The sequence below is a fragment of the Sciurus carolinensis genome, chromosome 4 (genome assembly GCF_902686445.1).
Source record: "Sciurus carolinensis chromosome 4, mSciCar1.2, whole genome shotgun sequence".
Lineage (NCBI taxonomy): Eukaryota > Metazoa > Chordata > Mammalia > Rodentia > Sciuridae > Sciurus > Sciurus carolinensis.
In genome coordinates this window covers 105,292,513-105,313,256 of record NC_062216.1, presented here as the reverse complement: position 1 = coordinate 105,313,256, position 20,744 = coordinate 105,292,513, and the positions used below count along the sequence as shown (strand labels likewise).

Sequence of the window (20,744 nt, the reverse complement as noted above, 5' to 3'; positions counted from 1 at the left end):
ACCAAACCTCAGTGACTTCTCCACATTTTTTAAAATTTAAATTAGTTCACCATGTTATATAATAGAAGGAATTGAATCAGTCAGTTTTATATATATATATATATATATATATATATATATATATATATATATATGAAATGTGGTCAATTAAAAGTTTATTTTAAGATAGAACTTTTCAGCTGGCAACCTTTAATTAATGTTGGAATATATTCTCCCATGGGGTAGAGAATTTTAACAGCAGTTGAATATATTAAAAGGTAGCAAATTTCCCCATATTGTATAATCTCTTTAACCAACCATAATTTGACTTACCCAACAGATAAACTGATATTGATCAAAAGTGTTATTTTATTAAAATAAAAATAAGTTGGAGCTGGGCATGGTAGTGTACACCTATAATTTGCAGCTTGGGAGGCTAAAGCAGAAGGATTTGTGTTCAAAGCCAGCCTCAGCAATTAGTGAGTCCATAAGCAATTTAGCTTCACCCTGTCACAAAATAAAATATTAAAACGGCTGGGGATGTGGCTTAGTGGTTAAACTCCCCTGGGTTCAATCCCCAGTACCTAAATAAATAAATAAATAAAAATAAGTTGTTTATACTCTAAATGAAAAAATTGTTGTGGTCAAGTCACTAGAAAATGTGTTATCAGATTAGATGTTGGTAAGAAAGCAGTAAAATATTGGGAAAAAATACTAGTCTTCATTCAGATTATTCTGCAAGTGTTTTTGATTTCTCTTTCTCTTTAAATAAATTAAAGCCAGAATTCCTACAGAATCATACTGGGTGATTTATAAAAGCATAACTTTTAACTCAGAGCAAAAGACTTGGCCCTCCGTTAGAGACCAATGAGTGAATATTCATTTATATATTTTAAATTAGAGTATTTAAGATTTGTGCATATTACTTTCTATGATTTCATTCTCTATCACACTTCTCTGAGCCATACTAGGGTTAAGAGTATCTATGGATTTGACCTTTTGTAGAATAGAGAGGACCTCACGGTAGCTACTATCCTAATTACCACAAAAACATGAAGAGCTTGGTTGGATATGCCATGCTTCTCCACAGCCTCTCTTCCGTGAAATCATCTCTTTTAAACTGATATCTTTCTCTTTTCTAAATTTACTTATGAAAATCATTAATGACTCCCTAAATACCTACCATTACTTCTATCATCTGTGTCTCTTTGGACCCTGTTTTCAAAGAACTTAGTCTATTTGAGAGTTTTGCTAATAAATAAAAACAATCAGAAGAGGCCAGTATAATAGGCCTTAGGGTTCTAAGGATGCGAAATTTATTTTGAAAGTAATGAAAAGTGAATTGCGTGTTCCAGGAAAAATAGAATTTGGGGGGAAAGGATAAAGAAAGGGGATTTTAGGCAAGGAAGATATCAAGAATTAAACACTATATTCTTTGTTCACTGGGTAGTCCTTATTTTGCTTCCTGGAGCACTAGAAAATAAGTCTAATCTTTGCTCCAGATAACAGAACTAAAAATAATGATCAAAAAATTACCATATCTTTAGTGTTCTGTAGTTCTCATTGTAGAGGTCTTTCACCTCTTTTATTAGATTGATTTCCAAGTATTTTATTTTTTTTCCAGGCTATTGTGAATGGGGTAGTTTTCCTGACTTCTCTTTCTGAAGATTCATCACTTATGTATAAAAATGCATTAGATTTATGAGCATTGATCTTATAACCTGCCACTTTACTGAATTCACTTATGAGTTCTAAAAATTTTCTGGTGGAATTTCCCGGTTCCTCTAAATATATAATCATATCAGCAAATAGGGATTGTTTGAGTTCTTCTTTTCCTATTCGTATCCCTTTGATTTCTTTGGTCTGTCTAATTGCTCTGGCTAGAGTTTCGAGGACAATGTTGAATAGAAATGGTGAAAGAGGGCATCCCTGCCTTGTTCCAGTTTTTAGGGGGAATGCTTTCAGTTTTTCTCCATTTAGAACGATATTGGCCATGGGTTTAGCATAGATGGCCTTTATAATGTTAAGGAATGTTCCCACTATCCCTATTTTTTCTAGTGTTTTGAGCATGAAGGGATGCTGTATTTTATCAAATGCTTTTTCTGCATCTATCAAAATAATCATGTGATTCTTGACTTTAAGTCTGTTGATGTGGTGAATTACATTTATTGATTTCCAAATGTTGAACCAACTTTGCATCCCTGGGTCAAAACCCACTTGATTGTGGTGCACTATCTTTTTAATGTATTTTTGTATGCGATTTGCTAAGATTTTGTTGAGAATTTTTGCATCAATGTTTATTAAGGATATTGGTCTGATATTTTCTTTCCTCAATGTGTCTCTGTCTGGTTTTGGTATCAGAGTGATGCTTTAGCCTGACAAGTTATTCAGTGTCCCTGAATAGTATACATCCCACTTCAAAAACAAGCTAACTCATCCTTTTGTTTATGCCCACTTTTCCATAAGCAATAGACATCAGGGATTGCAATCAGATTAACCATTAGATGTAAACAGGTATTTGATCTTAAGACCAGAAGATATGTAGCCTTTGGAGCAGTAAAATAATAACATAGGAAGATGAACTCTAACGTTTTTATTCTCCCCTCTCATTTCACTACATGCCTTCTCACACCTCTGCTTCCTCCCCTGGTGTCCCAACTGCAAGTTTCTCTTACATCATCTCTAATTTACTCATTCTACTTTTTAAAAAAAGTCTTCCACAGTGTCAATTAAAAACTTTTTAAAAATTGTAAATTGTAATCTCCCTAACTGCAGGTGAACATTTTAATTACAACCAGCAATGTTCTGCTCTGGGGAAATCACCTGCTCTTTGTATTCACTACTCTTGTTCCACCTTCTGATTGCACCTGGCATCTTCCATCACTGCCTTCTTTCCTCCACCTTCTGTCTCTGGGGACCCAGATCTAGTGTCACTGGCAAGCATGTATATTTAAAGGCTCTCTCTTTTTGTGCTGTTTAAACATGTTCCATCTTTCTTCCCACAAATGAGAAATCCATTCACTCATTCAGAGTGCCACTTAAATGTAAAGTGAGATGAAAGAATGTGGGCAAGAATGAAGCAGGGGATATCGTAATAGCAGTAATTCAACTATACTACAAAGCAATAGTAACATAAAATGGCATGGTATTGGCACCAAAATAGGCAGGTAGATCAATGGTACAGAATAGAAGACATGGACACAAACCCAAATAAATAAAATTTTCTCATACTAGGCAAAGGTGCCAAAAATATGCAATGGAGAAAAGACAGCCTCTTCAACAAATGGTGCTGGGAAAACTGGATATCCATATGCAAAAAAAATGAAACTAAACCCCTATCTCTCACCCTGCACAAAAATCAACTCAAAATGAATCAAGGATGTTGAAATCAGACCAGAGACCCTGCATCTTATAGAAGAAAAAGTAGGTCCAAATCTTCAACATGTCGGCTTAGGATCAGACTTCCTTAACAGGACTCCCATAGCACAAGAAATAAAAGCAAGAATCAACAACTGGGATAGATTCAAACTAAAAAGCTTTCTCTCAGCAAAGGAAACTGTCAGCAATGCGAAAAGAGAACCTACAGAGTGGGAGAAAATCTTTGCCACTCATACTTCAGATAGAGCACTAATTTCCAGAATATATAAAGAACTGAAAAAACTCTACACCAAGAATACAAATAACCCAATCAACAAATGGGCTAAGGATATGAACAGACACTTCACAGAAGAATATCTACAAGCAATCAACAGATATATGAAAAAAATGTTCAACATCTTTAGTAATAAGAGAAATGCAAATCAAAACTACACTAAGATTCCATCTCACCCCAATTAGAGTGGCGATTATCAAGAATACAAGCAACAATAGGTGTTGGTGAGAATGTAGAGAAAAAGGCACACTCATACATTGCTGGTGGGGTTGCAAATTAGTGCAGCCACTCTGGAAAGCAGTGTGGAGATTCCTCTGAAAACTTGGAATGGAACCACCATTTGACCCAGCTCTCCCACTCCTTGGCCTATACCCAAAGGACTTAAAATCAGCATATTACAGAGATACAGCCACATCAATGTTCATAGCTGCTCAGTTCACAATAGCCAGATTGTGGAACCAACCTAGATGTCCTTCAATTGATGAATGAATAAAGAAACTGTGGTATATATATACAATGGAATATTACTCCACCATAAAGAATGGTAAAATTATGGCATTTGCAGGCAAATGGATGAAACTGGAGGAGATCATGCTAAGTGAGATAAGCCAATAAAAAAAACAAAGGAAGAGCGATCTCGCTGATAAGTGGATGATGACACATAATGGGGAGTGGGGGGGGGGCAAGAATGGAGGAAGGAGGGGACTGTATAGAGGGAAAAGGGGGTGGGAGGGATGGAGGGGAAGAAAAAAAATTAACAGAATGACTCAAAAACTATTACCCTAGATAAATGTATGATTACACAAATGGTGTACCTCTACTTCATGTACAGAGAAACAGGATATATCCCATTTGTTTACAATACAAATAAATAAAAAAAAAGAATCAAACCAAAAAAAATTGCCATATCTCTGAATTTTTTAGTTGTCAGTGTTATTTCATGCTTTCCCAAGTTATTATTGCTAATAAGTCATTATAATTGCTATTGATGTGTGTTAGTTAAGTAACTTAAAGTGGGGCCCTTATAAGATGATATGACTGTTGATTTCTTAAAGGACAATTCCCAGAGCAAAACCCATAAGAAGCACCAACTGACTACACTGTGTTGGTCATGTGCCTGGAGTTGATCTATAGACTGTTTAACAGGGAACATATTTACTTTTCATACAATGTAAAATTTTAAATTAAGAAGATCAATTAGTTCAATTAGATCTTTTAAAACTTATTTTAGTATTTAAGAGTTCAGATTTTGAATTCGGAAGATCTAACTTTGAATCCAACTCCTCTACTTAAAATTCTCTGAAGAGGTTTATTAATTTCTTCCTGCCTCATTTCCTTCACCTATAAAATGGGAATGATAATCCTTATTTCACAGGGTTTCTGTGAATATCAGATCAAAGAACAGAGTAAATCATATGTTACAATACTTGTCACATTGTAAGTGCTCAAAAAATAGTAGCTACAACTTAGCTTGAATATAAATGTCAGTTCAATGATGAGACATTCTCCTGTTCACATTAACTCTACCTGATTATACAAGTAAAAATTATATATCTCCAAAGTGTAGAAGGTTAAATATGCAAAATATGCATATAGGTATTACTTCTCTTTGGATAATGAAACACCTTGACTTGATTAATGGTGCTATTAGTAACTTAGAACAAAGTAATAGTGCTTCACTACTTATTATCATATGTAACCAGCAGGTCTGCTCTTTTGAAAGGTACCCTTTTCTTAGTAGAATTAGTGCTATTTATGGGAATCATTTCAGGAGGACAAAGGCAAATTAGAAAAGAAATTCATAGAGAAAAATGATATTCTGAAACCTTTCAAGTACTGTTCTAGATTACAAAGTAAATGTAGTATAGCTGGAAATTATGACAGCGTCTACAAATATATGTTACAGTGCAAACCAGTTTCTGGAATTGGTGACCATTCCTTCACAAAGTGTTTTGATAATAAATATTTTCATTCTTCATTTGAGTCAATTACCATGTTGTTCACAAAAATGATTTTTGGAAAATAATATTTTAACCCAGAAATTTCAGAGAAAGTTATCAAAAAATTCTTTCATTATATGTGCTAGAACCATCTCCTAAATATGAAGTTCATCTATAAAGATTTCATGTTAGATCTGGCAGCCTAGACTTTTCTAACTAGCCTGCTGCTAACATTTTTGTGATACTCTTGCTACTGATTCATTACTGCATGGACCACACAACTCTGTGTCCTGCTTCTAACCCAATATAATCTTGTCAGTAGGAAAATGTTCTCAATAAGCTTTAATTTTTTTCAATTCTTCCTGAAATGATTTCCACATGATTTTTTGAAAAAAAAAATCAAACTCCTCTAACCTGATATTCCTCCTTTATGGTGGACTCTGTTATAATGCTGAAACTGAAATTATACCCTTTCATGTTTCTGTTTGAAAGTGACTACTTAGGCCATTTATATTGAAATAGTTCTCACTCAGTTAAAATTAATACAGTAGAATGAAATTATATTATTGGGTTCCTTTGTACCCAAATGTAGATACACTTTATATAATATCATGTCTCTTGAAATGTAATTGCCTTTAAATAAAAGCCTAATATTATACAGTTATTCTACACTGAACAGAGAAGCTATTATTCCTATTCATCAACTATATATTCACTAATCTTCAGACCCTCAGAATTTCAAATTTAGAGTTATGAAGTGTAAAAAAAAAAAAAAAAAAGGCAGATTGGGAAAAGTCCTTAATCTGAAGAATGCATATCAGGGCCTGCCTTAGGCTGGGTGTAGTGCTGGCCCTGCCCTTCATGCTCTCATTGAGTTTACCATCTGCGAGGAGGGGACAGGCAGGTAGATTAGTAAACAAGCAGGTGAATGAATAGTATCAAATGCTGAGTAGATGCTATGAAGAAAAGCCATCAAGAGCAGCGCTGGGGGCCTTCTTAGGTTATATGTTCAGAGAAAGGCTCATTTGGAGTTCTGAGGGATGCAGAACCTGGGGTCAAACATTACAAAGTAAAGAAATAAACCAGTCCAAAACCCCTTTCCAAAAAAAGCTGACAAATAACAAGGGTGGGGAAGTTCTGTGGAACCCAGTGGGTTTGAAGACTGGATGAACAGACTTAATAACCTCAGTTAATTGGAGCTTCCATGAGATCACATATTTGCTTGGGTTGTGTTGTCGTGCAGCAGCTAAGTGTTCTACTGTGGGGGTCAGCATGCTACAATATTTTTGGCAACCACTGAATAATTACCAAGTCTAAGAAATCTAAAGAGGAGTTACTGATTTACTATCAGTATAATCCCCCATTGTGTTATTAACTCACACTTCATTATACTTTAAAATGTAAAATTTAATCCTTTCAATACATAAAGTTATAAGGTGTGTGTGATAATTTGTACCTCTATCTTTACTCTCCTTGATGTTCATATAACATTTCCATCTTGATATTTGGATTACACTGATTTGCTCTAATTTGTTACCAGGAATTGTAAATTAAAGAGTAAATATGATTCAATTCTTTTGTATCATTATAGAATAAGGAACTGTGTGTCAATTTATTATGTTTTGTATCTGGAATGTTCCCCCAAAACAGGTATGAAAGTTTTGCTCCCTAAAGCAGCAGTTCTCAGATGTGGAGCTTTGGGGAGTGATTGGATCATGAGGGCTCTGACCTTATTAGTGGAGTAATCCATTGATTGGTCAATTAGACTATTGGAAAGCAGTATAGATTGTAAGAGGTAGGTCATTGTTGAAGGAGAGGGTCCTTGGGGGAATTCCTTTGGATATTATGTCTTGTCCTCAGCCCCTTCCCCTTTCTCCTGGCTACTATCAGGTGGCCAGCTTTCTTCCACCACTCCTTTCCACCATGATGTTCTGCCTCATCTCAGGCCCAAAGCAATGAAACCAGCCAAACCATGGACTGATAATTCTGAAACAATGAGCCAAAGTAAATCTTTCCTCCTTAAAGTTGTTTTTATCAGGCATTTTGTTCACAGCAATGAAAAGCTAACTCACACACAAGTCACAGTGTAGTTGAATTCCACATTAGCCATCTTTTCTCATCTGTGCATTTCACTGGTATGCACATTAGCACTGATTATGAAACACATGTCCTTTATTTTTGACCTCCTCACCCATTTATTCATTGGTTCTTGCTGATGATGCCAAACTGTGTTAGAACATGTGAACTCAATAAGGAAATGATTAGTTCCATTTAATGATAATCAGCCTTCTGGTATGATTTCCAGGAATGCATTGCATCATTAAAGCAGGAACCAGTTATTTGCAAAATCAAAATCAAGTGGTTACTAATATACTTTTAACATAATGGTGTTATCCATAGGGGGGGAAAAGTGTATTCCTTGAATATACTTGCAAAAGAGTTGTACTATTTTCTCAAAAGTGGGTTTCTTTTAATACCCTGTTTAAACTATTTAATCTGCTAATCCCAGACTTTGGGAATTTAGTAATTATACTATTTTTAAAGAATAGGGAAACAAGTTATAAATCTGAAGGAAAATATGTCCCTGTGCCTTTTTATTTTTTACTCTGTCAGCCTACCTCTAACTTTTGAAGGGTTTGGCTGTCAGCCAAACTCAGAGCATTCAGCTATTACAATTGTTTGTATCTGTATATATTCTCAAGTGTCTTTATAGTTGAAATAAAACAAGTAACAAGTTTGGTGTACAACAGACCACTATAGACAAGAGATTTTTGGCAGATGCTCTATTGATTCAGTCCTCCTGATTTTTATCTTTTTGGTGCACCTGCTTTTTTTTTTTTTTAGGTATTCCATGCATCTTTATAACTAGTGAGACTTTATTCTTGATTTAAAGCAAAACTTATTAGAAATATTTCCATTTCAATTCACAAAATTACATTTAAACAGAATATACATACAGAATACTTAGATTACACTAAGAAATAAATGTCCACTTAGATTTGGGGTGTAATTTTTAAATGTTTATTTAGCCAAATACTGCCCAAGATATGTGGGCAAAGGTTTTGATTGAATTGACAAGAAAAGCAGTTCTGAATTTCATAAAGCTTTCACCAGGGAGACTGGATTGTCAGCAGCAGTAATTACAGCAGGTAATTGTGTCATTTACCCTGTTACAGACCACTGAATGTGACGAGCATGGGACATACCAGCTGTCACACCCTGTTAGCTTTCACATTCTGGGATTTGCAAAATCACACTAGGGCTCCCTCTTAGTGAGTGAAAGGAAAACAAAAATAAACCAAGATTAAAAACTATTACTATTCTAAAAAACAAAAAGTTACATTTTTGCAAGGTTGAAATTCAGTGTGGGTACCCTTTGCTTCATGTTTGTTTCTTTATAATCAAAAGCTGTTGGCTGAAAGTAAAGATAAATAAGATCCAATTTTGCCACTTTAGTAATTGGTACTTTGGATAAATCATTTAATCTACCTGAGCCTCCATTTCTTCATGTGGTCAGTAAGAATTATAATAAGAGACATAACTTCATAAGGTCTAATTTCTTTTTTAAACTTCTCTATATTTTTTACTGTGCATAAATTCTCTTAGGTGTTATAGAAATAGCAGAAAACAAATTAAGGTCACTGCCCTCATAGTGCTTCATTTTAATTAAGAAGATGGACCATAAATATATAAACAAATAATTTTGTATAATATAATATAATATTAGATATGAACAAGTGCTGTAAAGAAAGGAAGCAATATGAGAAACAGCTTCTTTGTGGAATGTGCCCTCTGAGTAGAGTCCTGAGTGGATTATAGCATCTCTAGAAGAGAGCTGCAAAATGCCTTTTATTTCAAGGAACACCAGCCAGAGGGACTGGGAGGAGAGGTGAAGGATGACTTCCCTGAGGGGGCATATTGTAGCCAAGGCAAACACTTTGAGTTTTATCCCAGAGAAGTCTGGGAAGAGAAGGAAGTAGAAGTATCATGATCAGCTTCATGTTTTGAAATGCTCATTCTGTGTACTTATATGAAATAAGAAGACTACAGATGGGTATGTTTGCTTATTATCAGAATACCTTCAAATATATTGGTATATGTATGATTGCTCTTAAAAATCATTTAATTTTAAACTTATAGGGAAAAAATTTATAGAGACGTTAGAGAAGAATATTGATTAAAATTGATTTTGTAATGATACCTCTTTTTCATTTACCTTTTAAGTTTCATTTTACCTTAGATTATGTAGAATTGTCAGGAATAATTATAAAGGTATTAACTTCATTTGTGTTGGCAAGCTTGAGTATTTCAGCACAATTCAGATAAGATTTTGAGATATGGTAATGTGTTGGCAGATTTGATTGACCACACAATAATCAATGTTTTCTAGATTTTTTCCCCTCTATAATAGTTGAATGGAGAGAGAGTCCAGGAATGTAAATCCAGTTTAAAGTCTTCTGTTGCAAGTGTTCAGCATTCAGACCAGGACCTTCTTAAAACAACCTAGATGGATTGGTGCATTTTGAAAATCAGGGAATAAAAACGGACAGAGCACTAAATTTCAATCAGACCCTCTGCCAGATACTCAGTGTATGCCATATACAATGAGTATATGGCAGTGAAGCATATAGTGAGTATATGCTCGCTTCTTGAAGCTGCATTTACACATCAAGTATGTATACCATTTTTACTTAGATGTAGAGAGGTGGCTCATAGAGTTGACTGATTGTTGCTCATTCTGGCAGGGATAACTATTCTTTAACCTCTCTTGCCATGTTAATTGGGGCATAAAAACAAATCACATCTGCCTTGTAATCTGGAGTTCATAACCTAGAAACAAAAATTGGTAGGTAATACTTGCAATCTAGGGTGTTCTATGTTGTGATAGAGGAAAGCATAACAGGCTAAGACAACAATGGAGACAGAGGCTGTTATGAAAGCCATGAGAACAGGCATTTCAAGAAAGAGAACCTTCCTACTCCCAAAATAAACTTATGACCTCAATAGTGTAACTTCCCTAACACTTAGTGATTCTGAAATACATGCAGCTGAATGATTTTAATCTTCTCTTTCAGATAATTGTATTTCTCAAAAGTTTCAAATGATAATCCCAACAGTCTGTTTTTACCAGAGTTTTAAGAATGTTTATGTCTCACTTTGAAAATAATCATTTTGATTTAGCCTGTCATTTCATCTTGGGGTACAATGGGTTGGGAAGGGTGGGTGAAGAATATGGAGGCCAGGTTGGAAGACCAGAAAAGAGTCCTGGTCAACTTGATCTGTCATAGGGGTCCAGGAAGCTACTGGAACCAGCTGTTCTTTGGAACTGCAAATCTTTTTTCAGTTTGCTTTCTTGCCTTCTTGCCCGCATTCTTTCATCTCACTTTACATTTAAGTGGCACTCTGAATGAGTGAATGGATTTTTCATTTGTGGGAAGAAAGATGGAACATGTTTAAACAGCACAAAAAGAGAGAACCTTTAAATATACGTGCTTGCCAGTGACACTAGATCTGGGTCCCCAGAGACAGAAGGTGGAGGAAAGAAGGCAGTGATGAGGAAGATGCCAGGTGCAATCAGAAGGTGGAACAAGAGTGGTGAATACAAAGAGCAGGTGGTTTCCCCAGAGCAGAACATTGCTGGTTGTAATTAAAATGTTCACCTGCAGTTAGGGAGATTACAATTTACAATTTTTAAAAAGTTTTTAATTGACACTGTGGAAGACTTTTTTTAAAAAGTAGAATGAGTAAATTAGAGATGATGTAAGAGAAACCTGCAGTTGGGACACCAGGGGAGGAAGCAGAGGTGTGAGAAGGCATGTAGTGAAATGAGAGGGGAGAATAAAAACGTTAGAGTTCATCTTCCTATGTTATTATTTTACTGCTCCAAAGGCTACATATCTTCTGGTCTTAAGATCAAATACCTGTTTACATCTAATGGTTAATCTGATTGCAATCCCTGATGTCTATTGCTTATGGAAAAGTGGGCATAAACAAAAGGATGAGTTAGCTTGTTTTTGAAGTGGGATGTATACTATTCAGGGACACTGAATAAGTTGGCAGGTTAAAGCATTTCTCAAGTTCCTCTGAAAACTTTCAGTGGTTCCTGGGGGCAAGAGCTCCCCTCTGTGCAGAAAAGTGAGAAAAGAATTACTGCATTTGAAGGAACCTCATCAAGTAAAATCGAATGGTTCAGAATGAGGTTTAGAATAAAAGCCATTTCAAAATCTTTGAAAAAAAAAAAAAACAAAGAGGCACTCTAACCGTATTATCAAAAAAGAAAATCCTTTTTGGATTTTAAAAAGGTGACTTTCAAAGTAAGAGAAAAAAGAGTTCACTATATACCTAAATTGATTCTTGCCACTCAACAACAGAACAAAACACAGGTACAAATTAGGTACCAACTTGCTACTTAACATCTATCTATTACTAGTGAAGGTAAATTATACATACACACACATATGCACAAACACACATATAATGCATTCACACATACACACATGCACACACATAAAGAGACATTACATGCATTATTTTATGAGGCAGTAACATCTATAAATGTCTTGGAGGGATTCCTCCTTATTTATCTTGTCATGACTAAACTCTTACTTATACATTAAAGACCTTAACACATATTTGTAGCATCAACATCATTGCAGATAATATTGACAATATTAAAGAACATTGTTTTATTAGATTTAAAAGTCAGAAATGATTAGATGCTCCAAAACATAGTATACACAGAAATATGAAATAAAAATGCACAAAAGATATTTTTATATGTATCTTATCAAATACACTGAAGAACATATATGTAATCCTTTGGTATAGAAACTCATAGTGTTTCTTGAATTGTTCTGTGGTAGAGACTCAAATAACATTTGTTAGTAAAAATGAACTTTATGATGAAGATCATTTTAAAATTAAGTCCCTGAGTGGAAATATTGATAGATCTTTTTGCCCCATGGTCTCATTCCTTTAAAATCTAAGGAATTATTCTATGTTCTACAATTGGATGATTGAAGGTCAGAATTTGTTATCTGATCCAAGTGTGGAAATATTCTAAGATTTAAAATGCATTGGAAGGACTGTCTGGGTCAGTGTACTGTGGTTGTTTACTCTAGATGATAAAAGGGAATTTCAAAAGTTCCCTTTTATATTGAATTTTGTTTTAAGATACATTTTTTCTGGTATGGTTTGTTGAAAATACCCTCTAATCTTATTTATTTGTAGATATTAAAGCAGAGCAAGCCTTAGAACTTTCAATAAAAGAATAGATCATGTGAGGTTAGGCAAGGGTGATATTTTTTCTCCAGCAGTGATTTTTCACTAGTTTAGTGAAAACCTTTCCTTTCTTTCAGATGCCAATAAATGGAAAAACACTCATTTTACCAAATTTAGGAGGAGCAATGGCATGGAAACATAGGAGTAATAAGCTTGAACTTCAGCCTGGTGAAGTTCAGCATCATGATCTCTTAACCAGTGCATAGATGCTGTTACAAATGTTTAATCTCAAACATATTATGTGGACTTAGAGTGAATACAGTGAACTCCAGATGTCGGGCATGGAGAATTTGAAAAATGTTGATTTTGAGTATATTAGAACCTGACCATCATTTATTCATCCACATTTATCAAGTGCTTAATATGTGTTAGATGTTACAGCTAGAGTGAGGATTCAAAGATCTATGGTAAAAATGTCCTGTCTTCAGGAATATGCTGAAATTATGGGACAGGTAAGGAGATCCACAATCCTTACTAGTTTAACTACTTCATGAAGCACTACTTATGCCCGGATCATTCTCAGTGCTTTCCATACATCACCTCATTTGATCCTCAACCCTATGAAGAGCATATCTAGCCATGATCTCTTATTCATAATTCTGAACTTCCCCCAAATTTTTATTTCTAAAATTCTCTTGCCAGCAAAATTCAATGATGTGAGGCTTTTTCTTATCTTTATTGATCCCATTTGGTATGAATAGACACATTTTTACTGCAAAAAATGTTTGGTTGATTACTGATTACTGACCTACATCCTGCTGGGGATTTTCCAGAGTAGGAAACTATGGACAAGACAGATTAAGTAACTTGATGGCTGGTAAAAACATTGTGGTGTCACTAAAAACAAAAAGGAGAGGAAAAGAGAATTGGGATAAGGGAGAGAGGAGATCAGATTTCATGAAAAGTCATTCAGACCGTGGTCTGGAGATGGATCAAAGTGGAGGCAGTGCTGTCATCATGAGACCATTGCCCAAATCCAGACAAGAGAGACTTAGTGTCCAAAATTTGGCAGCTGTTTACCATTGTTCATAAAAATAGGGAATGGAAATTAGAACTACTAGGGAAGTAGAATCTAAGCGACTTAGTCTCTAGGATGCGGAGGGTGAGAAGAAACAAGAGGGAAGTTGATGGTGAGTGCCAGATTCCTGGTTTTGGAGGTAGAAAGGCTTAAGGAAAGATTTAGCTGCAGATTTCTATGGATGAGAAATTCTTGTGACCTGGACATTTTCCTATGAAGTCTGTGGAGGTGTCATGTGCTGAGAGTGAGGGCAAAGGAAGGGGGCAAGCATTTGAAGAGACAACAGAGATGACAGGATTGCCACCCTCAAATACCTTGACCAGTCTGCATTAGCAGGTCTCTAACTGCTGCACATATTAGAGACACATTTCATGGTGATTGATGCACTCTTTAACAGATATTCATTGCAGATCAATTTTGTGTTGGACGTTAAGGTGATTAATAAATTAGACCCACCAGCTTACCACCTAAGTGTTTGTCTCACAGACAGATTTTGTATAGGGAGTGTTTATTTATTTTTAGCATCATCAATAGAATAAGTTCAGTTTTCTAATATGGTCCTTACTTTTATACTTTGACTTCTTAATTCTGTTTTCTCCTATGCCCTACAAACAAAACAAAGCAAAAAATAAACAAGAACAAGAATAGCAAAATTCCTAAAAGTAAGAAGTTCTCTTATTTCTATTCATCTTGACACCATCTTGCCAGGCATCCTGATACACAGCCTGAGTTATCTAATGTCTTTCTCTAGGCACAGATATTGATTCACTTTGGTACCTCTGAGTTCTATGTCTAAATCTGCCCCTGTCTTCATTACTTTGTCCATTTAATACAGTTTAGTTCCACAGAAGCACAGAGGCTGGAATATCTGCAGTAAGAAAGATATGTCTACTGCATGCTGTGTGTATGTTACATGTATACATTGCCCAGCCCAGTGCTTGGCAGGTAAGAAGCACCTGGTTTCTTTTTATTTATTCATTTTTTCATTGCTGCCTTTCTCTTCCTCTTCCTTTTAATGTTATAAGACTCCTGATTAAACTCTTGGGAATAATCTGACTCAAAAGGATTAAATAAAAAGAAAAACAGAAGCATTGAAAAAAAGAAAGAGCAAAGCTGTATTTCTAACATGGGAAACCGAGTTTGTCAAGAAAGTTAGCGCCTCCTCATTTACACATTGCTATTAGATTAATTTTCGTAAAAATTATCTCTAATTTTGGCATGCCATCTTTTCTTTCTTAGCTGACAGTCACTATTGCTTTATTGACAACCAGATAAAATCATGTTGTGTTCTGGATCCTAACAACACTTATTCCTTACTATATCTTTCAATCATCAGCATCTGCCACCTCTATCACTTAATGGCTTGCTCATGCTCCTTGCTCTTATTTTCTACACTCATATTCTCTTCCTGTGAATGCTCTTTCCCATTTTTACCCTTTTCTGCTAACCTCCCACCCATATTTCAAGACCCACCTATTTGCCTATTTCCTTACGCTTTCCAGACTCCAGTTAGACCTCATCTCTGAGCTCCTTAAGTCTCATGAGATTTTTGTTTGTTGGTTGCAGTTTTTAAAGTATTGAAGGTGATTCCTGATTTTGTCACTTTCTGGCTAAATGCTGTTGGACAAGGTACATAATTACTCTAAGAAAGTTCTGGTTCTCCAGGCTCCGGCCTAGGTCACAGCAACATGGATAAACACACTAAGTAGTTCGGAATTGTTGGTAAATCGTTGGTAAACGGTACCTCCCTCCAGAAAATGGTGAAGAAAATTGAAATCAGCCAGCATACCAAGTACACTTGCTCCTTCTGTGGCAAAACCAAGATGAAGAGATGGGCTATGGGGTTCTGGCACTGTGGTTCCTGCATGAAAACAGTGGCTGGTGGTGCCTGGACCTACAACACCCTTTCTGCTGTCACTGTCAAGTCTGCAATCAGAAGGCTGAAGGAATTGAAAGACCAATACAAGTTCTGCCATTTGAGACATCCCTGGCCTATAATAAATAGGTTAATTTATATAACAACAACAACAACAAAAGAAAGTTCTATATTCCCATTTGTAATGAAGAATAATAGTAGTACTTACCTGAAAAGGCTTTTGTGAAGACTAAAAGGTATAGTGTATGTAAAAAACTTTACACAGTTCTTTATAGCATGTAGTAAAGACTAAAGAATTAGCTATTGTCCCTAGTTACTCATTATTTTTTCTTACAGCACTAAACTTCTACAACATACCACAGTTAATTACCTGTTCATATCACCAATCTTCTAACAGTTTAAAAGTTCCTTGAGGTAAAAAATCTCAAATCATCCATATTTTCATCCTTCAGAACACTGAACTACACAGAAGAAACTTCAATAATATTTTGAGAGAACAGATGTAAATTATCTGGTGATAGTTATAAGATGTGGTTGCCCTTCAATGTATTCAGATAAAGTTTACTCCATGAAACACAATTGAGACAAAACAAGTTTTTGCCATAAAACCAGAATTTGGATTATGTTGTGAAATTACTAAAGGAAAGGGAGGAAATTTGAGTGTATTAGATTCTTGATCAAATAAGGATTAGGGAAGGAGGCTGAGCATACAAGTGAAAAGACTAGGAGAAAATAAACCAAGCATGGCAGAAGGAGGACGTCTGAAAAAAATTTCTAGTTGCCAAGCAAACTGAAGAATAACAAGAAGTCAGTATTGAATTGGTATGGTCAGTGAACAGGAAACTTGAATAGTGAACAAAAAATGCTTGGAAGTTAAAAATTAGTTTGAGAGAGTTTGCTGCCAGTGTGAGCATTAAACATGTTTACAGTAGGATTTCTTGAAGTTATTTTAATGATAATAAAAGCAGATTTCTGTTAAAACAATATGGTAGGAAATATTTTTTCTGTAATATAAAGTGAATAAATAAGAAAATCATAAACTAAAACAGAACACCTTTCATCAGTATGACAGCAGGCATTTCCCCTTTGATGTCACCTTTGAAAAAGTGGCATTCTGGAATCAGAAAAATATCCAAAATGTACTTTATTTCAGAAAGAATTATAAAAAGAACATACTCTGTGGAACATTTAGATCTTCTCTATAGAATTAAAATGGAAAAGATAGGACATAATCTAATGAAGGCAAAAAAAATTAATTTTCCACTGAAATAAATAGCTGACAATTATTGTGTTTGTTCTTTGCTAGGGTCTTTATATTCATCATTGAAATTTATTCTTTATAGTATCTCTCTAATAAACATCTCAACTTTCTTACTTAACCTGAAAAGATTGGCTTTTTCAGGGCTACCTAACTACAATAAAATGACATCTAAAATCAAACCTGTCTGGAAATCAAGTGTGCACTGTATCACGTTACCTCCCTGCTGTTGCCATTAAAATAGCTCATAATTTTCTCATTTTTTCTCTTTATCCCACATATTTAGTTATGATCTTAGTATAGTACAGTTGATTGAGGACATTTTAAATCATCTAATGAATTGTAACAATGTCCCTCAAAACTCAATAATCATTGGGGTATAAATGTTTTGAATACAGAATTTTGTGTTGATGGTGGTGGCAAACTCAGTGTCTCCATATGCCAGACCACTAAGTATCTTTGAAGAGGAAGGAATGAAGGGAAGAACAAGTTCCAGTTCTTTCTTATAGACCCCAAAGCCCCTGGAAATTATTGAATTGTAATACAGAACATTCTTTAAACATAGTCTGTACTTATTTTGAAAAGATACACAGTATGATAATTATCTTGTGATAGTAATAATTAACTATGGGCAGGTTCAAATGCTTAGTTTGATAGAATAGAGATGATGTCTTTTATCTGAATGCTCACGGTTGTTACCCATCTTTTTAGAGTAAAATGAAGTCTCAGTATTACTGATCTGTGGGCTGTGCTGTTCTGATTCTTTTCACAGGTCAGTGCAGATAACTGTGTATTTATTTTGACAGGAACACATGAGTAACACTTATGGATGAACTTCTGCAAAATCTATTGATATTTTAAAGCAAGCAATCTGATCTACAGAAGTAAGAGGAAACTGACTATGCAGCTATACATTTTTTAGATAAACCATCACTCTGAACATGTAGTTGATGCTACTATTTATTAAAAGCATCTCATGAATAATGCACACTTCTATGTGCTTCCTTGATTAAGACTTATTTGGTCTTAAACCTATGGAACTTCTTCTTAGGTTTAAAATAATCAAATAATAGTTAAAACCAGAAGGTAAGTTGTCACTGTTTAGGATAGTGTCTTGCTACAATCTAAGAGACAGTTTACTGTGAAGTTGATATTCCAGGAAACACCTCGGTCAGGGAAAGTGAAGAAGCTTTTGAATTTTTTTTAGCTGTTGTTTCCCCAACATTTCTAGATTTGGACACAAGAGTAAAAGAGTCAACATAGATAATATATTTCTGTGACTGAAGGAATCCATCAGAGGAGAAAATAATTTTCTGAGGGTAGTAGATCAGCTGTGAATCTATATTGTATTATGTTACCAGAAGGACAGAATATAGAGTATAAAGGTGTTAGCTAGAGGTTCAAGGATACTGCTGGGACTTGTGAAGTGGAATTTTCTGGAAGCAGTGTACAGTGTGACTAGGACCACTGGGTCAGAGGAAAGGGCTCTCAGGCATTGGAGCTGTCTGTTTGCCTAACTGTTTTATTGTTGAGCCTCAAGAGGTTTTTAAGTTGGGGGAATTAAAGCTGGTATAGTAAGTTCTTTGACTAAGTTACTTTGTTTTGCAAGGGTTTTTACTTAACCATATTTGGTATCTTACTTTTTAAAAGTTCCTCTCAACCTTGTGAAAATGAGGATTTCAGTATGAAGAGAAAGCTCCCTCAATCCTTTGCCCTATGAAGTTCTATTACTCTAAAGATTCTTATTGGACAGGGTTAAATTATGGGAGAAAATGCAATAATTAATAATAATTTCCTAATTGTGAAGCAATGGAAGACTGCATGCAACAGAAAGACATTAAACTGTGTGAACAACTAAAAACCTATGGATATTTACAAACAATACAAAGATAAAAAATAGATTGGGGGAACAGCATTAAATACATTGGGCAACTATTGCTTAGTGATCAATAATCTAGTTTTTAAAGTCAGCTGTTGTGATTCACAATTCTCACACTTATTAGTTCTGTAATCTTCAGCAAATTAGCCTTGCAAACCAAGTTGAATTTTCTGTGAAATAATGTTTTCTAATTGATAAAATGTATTTTCCAAATTATGTGGTGTATAGTAAGCAATAAAACACAGCTACAATTATTATAAATCATTCAGATTCATTCAGACTTTAAGGACCTTTCTACTCCAAAAACAAAAGAATCAAAACACACGAATAATCATTTATTTTGAAATTTGTGTCTCCTCCCCACAACATAGTAAAAAATATCAGGGTCAAATATTCTATTCTACAAGGAGTTATTCCTGGATTCCTACCTGACCCGACCAGAAATGACTTATTTTTCCCTTGGTCTCTTGCAACCCCGCAGTTCACTTCTTTACATGTTTCTCATAATGTAGGCCATATATTCAAGGTATTTATTTCTGTCTTACCTACCCAGCTAAACTTAGATTTTTGAGGTAGCTACTCTTTTCATCCTAAGCAGACCCTAATACAAAACAGACTTTGGAAAAAAAAAGTGTATTTAATAAATTTAAATGTAGACATATTTCAGTAAGAGCTTTTCACTCTTATTTTTGCAGTATTTGCATTTTATATCATACTGAAATTCTTGAACAGAACATGTGCTCTTGTATTGCATATCTGTTGAAGTCACAGGCAAGAAAACTATGTGAATTTTAGAACGTCTGTTTTTCCTCTAGATAACAACTCAATGTGAATACTAAATATAAAACAACTTAAGTCCAGCTATATATTATTACATGATTGATGACATCTTTGGATGTGGAGTCTTAAAATGATTTTGGATACATTAATGTTCCCAAGTTAGGAGTAAATCAGTGAGAACAAACTATTAGTGTTATATGTACCATCTCCTTTTGGAGGAATCCAGGTACATACATTAGTACTACTTTTTGAATTTTGTGTGTGTGTGCTGGGGATCAAGTCCAGACCTTGCCTATGGTAGGCAAGTGTTCTACTACTGTGCTACTCTGCCCTTCAGACTGATTATTACTATTTTTTCCTATGGAGAAATTTTACTATATTGAGCCTGTCACTGGTATGAAATTTTTTTTTTTTTTGTTTGTTTGTTTGTTTGTTTGTTTTATGTAGAGATGGAGAGCCAAGAAATTATGGTACACAGAACAAATCATTTTCAACTACTTCTGTAAGATTACATGTTTTATAGATACTATACTATATTGACTGACACCCAAATTTCTTCTGCTTGATATTGTTGACTAATGGTGTTTTCTTTCCATATGTTTATTTTTTCTCATTTTGTTTAAATTTCCAATTCCTAGATTCAATGAATGTTTCCATTTTGATTAAAATAACATGTGCTATTATTTGTAATGCAGAAGAGTTAGAGATGCATTTCATTACAATCTCAGCTGTCACTTGGATTATCACATCACACGAACAAAGAAATCTTCACTGAGGATTTGAAAATCGTATTGAAGCATGTGTATTGTATATTCTGAATATCTGCCTTTCAACATATGTGAAATAAACCATGGAATCCATTCAATATTACATCCTGACTTGCTTTTTTCTAACACTGTAATATAATGTTGATTAAAATTTTATCTTTGAAATTTCTTCCTTAATTTTGTTTACTATACTTTAAATCTATTAGAGGAAGTTTCGAAATCAACATATGAACTTGATGGGTTGATAATGTAGTCCTCACGGAATCAGAAGTTGATATTTGACCAAAAAGCATGGAATGGCAATGATGAACTAT

At 34.7% G+C, this 20,744-nt stretch overlaps 1 protein-coding gene and 1 pseudogene across 1 annotated transcript in view; both read left to right on the top strand.

Annotated features, from left to right (window-relative positions):
• Window positions 1-20,744, top strand: part of Nell2 (neural EGFL like 2) — a 452,294-nt gene that overhangs the window by 303,042 nt on the left and 128,508 nt on the right. The gene's annotated exons all lie outside the window — the stretch shown is intronic.
• On the top strand, window positions 15,559-15,972 carry LOC124982172 (60S ribosomal protein L37a-like; annotated as a pseudogene).